The 10,909-nt window shown below is 35.7% G+C and overlaps 1 non-coding gene across 1 annotated transcript; it reads right to left on the bottom strand.

Annotated features, from left to right (window-relative positions):
- Positions 1–3,851: 3,851 nt before the first annotated feature.
- On the bottom strand, positions 3,852–4,038 carry LOC132668154 (U2 spliceosomal RNA). The gene has a single exon (XR_009605510.1). It is a non-coding gene; the product is annotated as a U2 spliceosomal RNA (small nuclear RNA).
- Between the last annotated feature and the right edge of the window lie 6,871 nt (positions 4,039–10,909).

The raw sequence follows: 10,909 nt of genomic DNA, 5'->3' as shown, positions 1-10,909 counted from the left end.
CCAAAAAGCTGATGTAATCTCTAATTGTAATTTCTTTGTGTTTAGTATCTCCATTTAACATCTCTTTTCAGTTTATTTTTGATATTCTGCAGTAACACAAAAATTTGTGCTTTTTCAAATTTAGGACTATATCATCCATTCTGAAAAATTATCAGCCATATTCACTTTGGTTTTTTGGTTTGTTTGTTTGTTTGTTTGTTTTTAAAGAGGGAGAGAGAGAGAGCAAACCGCAGAAGAGTAGGGGGAGGGAGAGAGAGAACGTTAAGCAGGCTCCCTGCTCAGTGCAGAGATGACAGCTGGGCTCCACCTCACTACCACAGCCGAAATCCTGACCCAGGCGCTCAGCCATGGTCACTTCTAATATCATCTTGCCTTTATTTTTTCTATTGTGTCCTAATACAACTCATTGTAGATTAATACAGGACCTTATCCTACACTCGATTACCATTATTTTATCTTTTGCGACAAATGTTTGATAAAAACAATATGTAACAATAATGGCTATCATTATTGTACATTAAAAATATACCAAGGACTGTGTAAGCATTTTACATTTAACTCTTGAGAATCATATTGGAATCTATATGTTAGCTCTTATGCCACCTTTGGGTGGTTTGTGTTTTTCAGTTTTGCATACAATTTACCCAATCCAAGTTTAATACTTATTTCAATTGTTAGAATTTTTATGACTGTTTTGTTTCTTTTCAAATTCTTTTCAAAATGCTTTTCAAAATGCTCTATTAGTGCTTCATCAATTCCATTGTTTAATATATCTTTCTGAACACATGAATACACATATTTTAAAGCATCTCTCATGTTACTATATTACCTGTTTCTTGAGTGTCATGTCTCATATTTGTTTTATCTAAAGATTCTTTCTCACTGAGTTTGGTTCTTTTTTTTTTTCTTTTCTTTTATTTATTTATTTATTTTTTTTGCTTTGTAACTTAAAATTCTGAAGTAATCTTCAGCAGGTTTTCTTATCTATGAGATTCTCTTTGCCTTCTGAGACATGTATTGACATAGATTTACATACAGAAATGAGAGAAGTTTTGAGTTTCTTTTGCCTGAAATACCACTCTACCGTGATATCACGTGCTTAACTAATTATGTCCAACATGTCAATATCTTAAGTTACCTGAATAACACACTTAATGTGGATATGGATCCATACCAGCACATGGCATAGCTTGAGTTTCTCATTACTTCTCAGTGATGCTTTACCACACATATAACCCAGGCCCAAGTTACTCACTTCCTTGACAGATCACTAGGCCAAGGGCTGCAGTTATTGTAAACGATCTTACATGAAATGATCTGCCCTTTCTTGGAGTTTCAGCTCCAAAGTACAAAGAAGACTTTTGGCTCAGCATCCTATCTCATTTATTAGCCAAAGCCCTGCCCAAAGGTAGTAACCCATTTCAATACTCCCTAAAACTTTGTGGTTCCACTTTCTGCTCTATAATGGCACTCTTTCCTTCTTTATTTCCAATATGTGAAAATTCCCTTTTTGCTGGAGAACTGAAGTACACACTTAAGTATCCTGTTGTGGGTGCCTGGGTCAAGAGCGACTGACTGACTCTTGATTTCTCCTCGGTCATGATCTCACAGTTCCTGAGTTCAAGCCCTGCATCTGGCTCTGTGCTGACAGCGTGGAGCCTGCTTGGGATTCCCTCTCTCTTTCTCTGTTTCTCCCCTTCTTGTGGTCTTTCTCTCTCTCTCTCAAAATAAATAAATAAACAAAAAAATTTTAATTAAAAAATAAAATAAAATAAATATCCTGTTGTATTTCATATTGATTTCAATGTGTTTGGAGTGATGATGAGAAATGTCTTCAGTCCTCTTTTCCAGAGGATGAACCTTCTGAATGGAATGCTAGAAAGACAGTTCACTATTTTGTCCTTTTGACTCATGGCTCAGGAAAATCTACCTGTATATGAATACCTACACTGTAGAAATGGAGTACACTCACTGGTAAGCCCTCTCACTAAAAAAATCCACAGTTTCTCTCCTGCCTCTTGTTCGACACTTCTGGCTTTATAATTGTAAGAACATTTCAAAAAAATTAATGTTTATTTATTCTTGAGAGAGAGAGAGAGAGAGAGAGAGAGAGAGAGATGGAGAGAGAACAAGATCTTGCCCGGGAGGGGCAGAGAGAGAGGGAGACAAGACACGGAATCTGAAGCAGGCTCCAGGCTCTGAGCTGTCAGCCCAGAGCCCGATGCTTAGCTGGAACCCACAAACTGAAAGATCATTACCTGAGACAACTAACTGAGCCATCCAGTCACCCCTGTAAGAACATTTCAGTCAACCACATTTTGGGTACCTCTGGGGGAGGGGACAGTGAATGGGATGAATAGCTCTACTTCAAGAATGACCAGTTTCCATAAAGAGATTATTGCCTTGACCACCATACTCTTCCTTCTGTTCTTTTTCTAAACTGTGAGGTGATTATATTTAGTGATCTTACCACAAGGAAATAATAATAAAATAAAATAAAATAAAATAAAATAAAATAAAATAATAAAATAAAAATTGTGTTTTATTTGCAAGTCTGAATTAGGTAAAATAAATTTTACTAGACCTATATCAAATAGTTTTCTATAAATGCCTAAGATAATTCAGGGTGTTTACCTTAAGATAAGTTTTCTTATCACCCCAGGTATTACCATATTATCATTCATTATTATTAAAATAATTATACAAGTCATAGTATTCCTCAATAGATTATAACTTCCGAGAATACATTGGCTGGCACAGAGTAGTTCCATAATAAATAATATTTAGTAATAGTTAAAATAGTAACAAATATTAAAAATAGTAACATTGTGCAGTGGATAATACTTAAGATCACAAACTGATCTTCAAAAACACTGCTAGTAATTTAGAAATGACACATAACATCAGTATAACTTAAGGGTAATTATAAATCTTGGAACAATTCATTTGATTATGTTTTGGGGATGCAACATTTTTGTTTCTAGAATTCCTCTGTGACTACTCTAGCTCTTTAGTTTATATTAGAAACTGACAGCTCATTAACAGCTCATTAGGAATGCTGTTAACTGCGCAAAAGAAATATATTCTGCATCGCAGATTCTTGTGAAATGTATTGAAGTTTGGGTCAGATTCAGCATTTCAGGGAGAATAAACATTTCTGCCTATCAGTGATGAAAAAGCACAGACATGCTGGGTTAAAATGAGGGAAAAAGTGCCATAAGTTTCAATATATTTGAAAAAAAATATTCCAATGTGACATACTTTCTTTTTCTGCTACTTTTTCTCTGACTGCCAATTTATAGAAGTTGCCTGTCAATCTCCATTTTCCTCCAAAACACACAGTTATCATTCATCCCAATGTCCTAATTATAAAATCATTTTATTTAAACTTTGGAGATTTGGAATTACTTGTCAATGGGAAAGCCAAGTCACATTTTATGAATAAACACATGAAAAGAAGATTATTAAAATGGCTTTTAAAAAGTAAAGAAAAAAATGATCCCAAAGTTTTGGATTTTTTTTCCTTCAAAAAATAAGTTATAAGAAAACAAAACCCGGGAGAGGAAATCACTAAAGACAGAAACAGAAGACAGAAAAAAAATTAGGAAAACCACTTCCACTATTGGCTTATACTTGTATTCATGTTCTTAGTATGTAAGAAGACCATAGTGGACGTGTAGATATATATTCCATACACTCCTGCATTGCAATCTTGACTGACTTTTCCTGACTCTAGTTGCACCTGTAGAGTGAAGGCACCTGGCACATAGATACACTAAGACCCTCCAGGCAGAAGCTCAGGAATCACTACAGGTGGTCAACAGTACTGGAGCTGCTTGGTTATTCCCCAGAGGGGGTGCACCTTTCCTGGTATTGCAATACCTGGTGAATGCCTGCAGTGGACAGAACAAGGTCCTATTCCATCTTCCTGCTCCAAAAATCCGTTAGCATATTGTCCTCAGAAAGAGGACATATCAGATATAAAACTGATAAGAACAGATACTACACTTGATATTAGCCAAAAGGCGGAGAAGTGATGGTCCCCAAATTGTAAAAAATGCCCTATGCTTTGAACCTGACTGGGGATAGAGAAACTATGGTCCATGAGCCAAATCCAGCCCATTACCTCTTTCTGTAGATAAAGTTTTATTGGAACACAGTCAGACTCATTCACTTCAGAGTTATCGATAGCTGATTTCATGCTACAATAATAGAATGGAGTAGCTACAAAACATACCATATGGCTCAGAAAACCTAAAATGTTTACTATTTGACTTTTATTATTTTGTTGATCTCTGGTCAAATTGGGATAATTTTTTAATATCTCGAGATGTAAGCTATTTGAGTTATAAACAGTACATACATATAGAGAATATTTCTTTGGCTGGAAAGTCCACAAAACTAGCATCTTTAATTTTTTTAACATTTATTTATTATTGAGAGGCAGAGAGACACAGAGCATGAACAGGGGAGTGGTAGAGAGAAGAGGGGACACAGAATCTGAAGCCGACTCCAGGCTCTGAGCTGTCAGCACAGAGCTTGACCCAGGGCTCCAACTCACAAACCACGAGATCATGACCTGAACCGAAGTCGGTTGGTTGCTTAACCAACTGAGCCACCCAGGCACCCCCACAAAACTGGCATCTTTAACTTTTGCATCTGGACACATTTAAATCTTTAGGTGTAAGTAAATCAGATTAATTTATAAAGCTCAGATTATAATTATTGTTTTCACTTTCTCTATTTGTTATTACAACTGGGATGGGATGTCAGCTCACAACTGTAGTATACAATAAGTTGTACTTTAATTTTTTTTTTTACTATAATTTCTATTTTGAACTCATCGTTCTCTAAGGTAGTAAAATTTTAAACTCATTGTTTTAATTTGTGGATTTTCCTTATTTCACCATTTCCATGTCTGCTTGAGTTACAGAAGTTTTCAGAGAACTGGTTATGGATGTTGACTATTCTCGCTTCTGATTTGATCATTGTTCTTATATGGTTTTAGTTGTTAATCCACACATGTGATTCCAGAGCTATCCAACATTCTCTATGGTATTTACTCATGGTAATTTAATTAGTTCATCATGAGACTTTATTCTATCCTCTAGGTCTCTTCATGACTATCAGATCTACTGTTTCAAGGCCATTTATGTGGACTTGTGATTCACCTTGCTCTTCCTATAATTTTCTGTAGAAAGAAAACTCGATATGCCCTACTTATCTATTCTTACTCTATATCTTTTTCATTTGAGTTTTTGTGCAGCCTGCTTGTCGTTCTGCCTGAGCATAAGGAGCAAAGGCCCTTTTTTTAGAACATACCAATGGTTTATCATTTCTACTCTGTATTCCTCCATTCAGTGGAAACTGCATTTCTCAAATCCCGTTTCCCCAATACATTTATTTATGCCCAGTGATCTTCTCCTGTGAAAGATAGTGGCCTATGCAAAAGAAGCTTTAAAAAATGAGCACATATCAATATATTTTGTCACATCTCTCTGCAAAAGCAAGGAGCCTAAATATTGAGTCTGTTTAAATACAGGTGAGAGGAAAAGAGGAAAACAAAACTGGGAAACCAAAATAGTAGTCTGGTAAGATTTCTGAAATAGTATTTCACTACACTGATCGCTTGCTATTGTCATATCAAATCTTAATAAAATCTTAATTTTATATATCAATATCTTTTAGTGCAGATATATTATTGATCCAGATATATTAGTTTAAGGCAAAGCAACAATTAACCCCCAAATCTTAGTAGTGTAATGTGATAAATGCTGATACCTTTTCAACTGTATATCCACTATAGTTGGGGTAGGCAACTATGCCATACCACCTCTCAGGGCTTCAGTATAATGGTGGCTCTACCACTCTGAAATCCACCCTTGGAAACATGAGCCCCTTCTCGTCATCAAGAAGAGGCAAAAGGAGACTAGAAAACAATGCATAGTCTTTTCTCTGGCTTGGCCATGATGTGAAATATATCACTTTAGCTCTATTATTGAGTAGAGTTAGCACACAATTACATATAAAAATAAATAGGGTGAAAGTGAGTCTTCTGTATGTCCAGGCAAGAGAAAATTGAAATGAGATATAGTAGTATTTCCAACACAGGAAATATTATGTGCTGACAAATTTCCAATCTTTGTAAATTTTTGTGTAAGGAATCTCTGGGATCATAGTTTCAAGCCATCAGATAAAACATATCACATTGCAAGAGAACAATTCTATCTTGGAAAAAAAGAAAAACAGTTTGTCTAGTCAGAAGCATATGAAGATAACTCCTCACACTAAAAGAAACAATTGCAGAAGCATCCAGAATTTCTCCTCCAATATGTTCCACAATTCAGAATCTCAAGAGGTATGTGCAGTTTAATTTTATTTCCTTACTTGTTTAACCATAATGAAAAGATAAGTGTTCATTGCAGAAATGAATGTCTTCAAGTTTTGCTTTTGCTGTTTTAATAAAATACATTCTTTAAAGAAAAAAAGTTATAGAAATATATGAATACTTAATTATTTCTAGGCTATTGTTGCATTTTTCTCATGATATCTTTTATTTATTTTCATTAAAAGGAAGTTCATGAAAAATGAAAAAGTCACATCTAGAGTCAAAGAACATATTGGCATGGTGTGTCCCCTCAATTAAAAAAAATTCTTAAATAAGTAGAAAGGAAGTGTTACTATATGAAAACGTGAATTTTTTTTTGTTTTAGAAGTTTCAAAAATTAGGATGTCATAGGTACAGCATACATAACATATATAATGCATGTGTGTGCTAAATTTAATTCAGGAGAGTGATTTGAAAAATACGTAAAATTAAAAGATTAAAGAGAAAAGGATAAAATTAAATTTTATTTAACACAATGTAATAATTTTCTAATATGTGTATTTAAGGTAATCAGAACTGCACATCATTTTCTCATTTATTGATTTGAACCAAAGGATGTGGTAGTGATTTTTTCAGAATAATGTTTTTGAAAGTGTTAGAAAAGTAAAAATAATGGTTATAAGGAAGGATGCATCTATAGCTATGTATTATAGCTCTTTCAATCACAACTCTATCACACTGTGGGAAAAAAAACAAAAAAAACATCTATTTAGTTGGAAAGAGCATGTATAGCAAATTGACTTGAGTCAGCAAATAGGCCACATGGCTGTGGAGTCCTGATTCACTTCCTTTCATTAGTTCCCCCTATCAAATAAACTGAAATTTAAATTACCATCTTCAAAGTTTAATTTATTTTCTTAGTCAAGCAGTTAACCATATTTATAGAGGCCTGACAATTCTAGGAAAGAAAAGTGCTGATAATAGCACCAATATGAGGAGAGAAAGATTTAAAAAATGTAAATTTTCATTTAAAATGCTAATGAAATATTTTTCTCAAAATGCATGTAATTATAATTTACCAAAATTTTAATTTTCTGGGAGCTGACATATCAATTTACTTTTAATCAAAATTTCTCCTTCCTTTAATTATATAGTCATTTATTTAATCTAGATTCACAACTATATAATCTTATATAAATAGATTTAAACTTAATGTTGGGAAAAAGAAGGAATATTTTCAGCCTGTTGGAGATGTCATTCTTTTTTTAAATTTTTTAAAAAAATTATTATTTTTGAAAGAGAGAAAGAGAGAGAGAGAGAAAGAAAGAGAGCCAACACGAGCGAGGGAGGGCCAGAGAGGGAGACACAAAATCTGAAGCAGGCTGCAGGCTCTGAGTTGTCAGCACAGAGCTGACACTGGGCCCAAACCCACAAACTGTGAGATCATGACATGAGCTTAAGCCAGACGCTCAACTGACTAAGCCACCCAAGCAGTCCAGAAGAGGTCATTTTTAATTTAACACCCATAAGATGCATTTATTTTGTCATATGTTTAATGTATATTTATAAATATTTACATATTTATTTATAATACATATTTATTATATATTTAAATATAAATTTATACGTTACGTTCATATATGAAAAATGTCTATGAATGTTAATGTCATTAGAAGTGTACATCATGATGTAGTTAGTGTATTTTCTTTTACTGGAGGCAAGTAAGCATAAACTTAACTAGCTCCAAGAAGCATATTATTGATGGGGACTCTTATATTGGATGAGAGTTTAAATTACATATCTTTTAAATAATTTTCAAATTATAAATTAATCTTTTAGAATCAAATCCTCATCTAATATAAAAATCCCCACTAATAATACATTTCTTGGAGTTAGCTAAGTTTAGGCTCACCTGCTTCCAGTAAAAGAAAATACACCACATCATGTCATTCATCTCTAAGGACTTTAACTTCATAGACATTTTTCTTAGATCAGGCTGCCTAGGAGCCCACGCAGGAGATTTATTCAATGTAGGATAGGAGTGCCCCTGGAATCAACATCTGTGCGGGAGTGAAAGAAGAAGGATTACACAGATGAAGGAATTAAATTGGAATGTAGTTGCACCAAGGACTCAGCCAATGTGATGGAGATCTCTGGAGCTAGGATGGCGATTCCAAGTTATCCTGCCTTCAAACAGGGAGGCTCATTTTTTATACCACTGTATAAACCAGCCATTGAATTTAGCATGTTTTGGGAGGGCTTGTGACCACCATACAGGTGGCATTTCTTGCAGAGCAACTTGGTTGTGAGCTGTCAGCTTTCAACACATTCAGCAGCACATTGAAGGTGGATGAATGCTTCAATCATAAAGGATAGGTCTGTGCAACCTACCAACGATTTTACTCATCTCAACCCTAGTTACACTCTGATCGATTTTTTTTAGTAATAAAATGTTCAAACAGTGTCATAACATTCTGTTTGATCTCCTTTACTGAGAAAACATTTAAGAAGGTTAATGGGATGAACTCCACAACCCACATCCTTATCCCACCATTGCCACTGGACCAGAGATCTCAATTGATATGTATCTATTCTCTCAACTACTTTTCATTCAAGATTTTCCTTAACCCAGGCTGGTACCTCTGTGGAAGGATGATCAACAATGTCATTTCTAATGGTATAAGTCCCCAGGTGTCACACCCTTTTCAGGTCAGGGCAAACACAATAGTACATTTACTGTCAAACTTTCACCAAAGAATACCAAGAGATGCCTCCAAAGGGTAACTGAAGAGCCATATATCTCACTTATGTCCCCAAGTTTTTTTTTTCTTTTGGTGTTTATTTATTTTTTGAGAGAGCGAGATAGGGTATGAGCAGGGGAGGTACAGACAGAGAGGGAGACATAGAATCTGAAGTAGGCTCCAGGCTCCAAGCACAGACTCAAACCCACAAGCCGTGAGATCATGACCTGAACCAAAGTCAGCTGCCTCACTGACTGAGGCCACTCAGGTGCCCCCCTTACATCCCCAAGTCTTAAGAGTAGCTCAATCTTCTATTAATAACTGACCAATTTTTTCAGGAGAAAAGAATAGCTCCTTTTTCTTGCCCCATGGTGTCTTTGCATGAGAAGCCTGAACTAAGCAAGCAGCAGTCACAAGCTAAAGTTATTAGAACTATTACTATGTGTCTCCTGGTGGAATCAGACCTCTTTAACAGTAAGCACCTCTAAATCCAGAGAATTGGTATGGGAAGTATAAATTCCTTAAGTAGGCAACTAGGTGTGATGTAAGCAAGGCCATCCTACTCTCACCACTGGGTAATCAGACCCAAGTTTCCTATTTATTGGGCACATGGCATCATATTATAACCACTGCTTTATTATCAACTCCAAGTCAACACTTCAGTTCCACCTTCAGAGGCCATGTTCTGCTCTAGATATTACCATTGGATCTCACTGCCATGTGCCTTTGCTATAAGTTGGATCTCTTGGTCTGATTAGTTGTTACATGAGATACTCTGTAAGAAAATCAAACATTTTATAAGTAATCAGATAGAGGTGCTAGCTAGGAGCTTAAGAGCAGGGAAGGCAAAGCCATACCAGGAACACATATGGATGTCAGTTAAATTACTATGGTTTTGGAGGTCCATCTGGCTGACTGGTCTCCTTGAGGGAAGTACCATATCGGGGCATAGGTTTTGGTCTCTGCTGTAGGCAGTTTTGATATTCAGCAACAACAATAATAGAGTTGAGTAGGACCCAAATCATAGGGCCTTTGGGTAGCCTATGTCCCTATTAACCTTGGTTACTCCAATCCTGCTGTCATTATGCCAGTACTGAAGACTGATAAGAAAAGTTGGCTGGTAAAGTCCTTCTGTTTTCATGGTAGTTTTGTGCCTCTTCCGTATTAATTAACATACAATATAAAGATCATCAAAGTTTGTGAAGCCTATCAATGTGCTTTTTCTCCAGATTTCTTTGTCTCTAGCATTACAGGCTGCTTCCAACAGTCCAATAAACCAACCAAATATTCATGAGTTTGCAAGTATGTATCCTTAGCTCTGGGCCACCTCTTTTTAAAACAAAAAATTGATGACAAGGAAAATGACCTAAAGATCTGACCACTGGGAGGATTGTGTCTAGCCATTCCCCTTCAGTGCCGCACATATAGGGACTATAGTGTTTGTTTGCAATCACTGAGTCAAACCATCTCCTAACCAAGGGTAACCTATATCCTCCTCAATCCATTGGTCATAAAAGATACCTACCTCCTTATCTGGCCATAAGTGTGAGCTAGGGGAAAGTCAGAACATTCTCACTTTCATTCCTGGGCTTGTATCTTAAGATGGGTTGCTGCTGGGTAGTAGATTTGGTGGGTTTAATAGAATTCAAGCCATGAAAGATTTCCAGTTGCATATTCACCTAATGTCACATAGGTGTTTTTCCTCTCCCCAAATTCAGTAGCACTCCAGTAACTGTCTGTGACTAGGTATAATGCAAATAATTTAGGTCTGCTGCATGGACCCTTTCTTGCTCCTAGACTCGTTCAAAGCTGGCAGCCTCTATATCACGTTAAAAAAAAA

Source organism: Panthera onca, chromosome B2 (assembly GCF_046562875.1).
Source record: "Panthera onca isolate mPanOnc1 chromosome B2, mPanOnc1 haplotype 2, whole genome shotgun sequence".
Taxonomy (NCBI): Eukaryota; Metazoa; Chordata; class Mammalia; order Carnivora; family Felidae; genus Panthera; species Panthera onca.
Note: the sequence above shows the minus strand (reverse complement) of the source record. Positions and strands in the feature narration are given on the sequence as shown.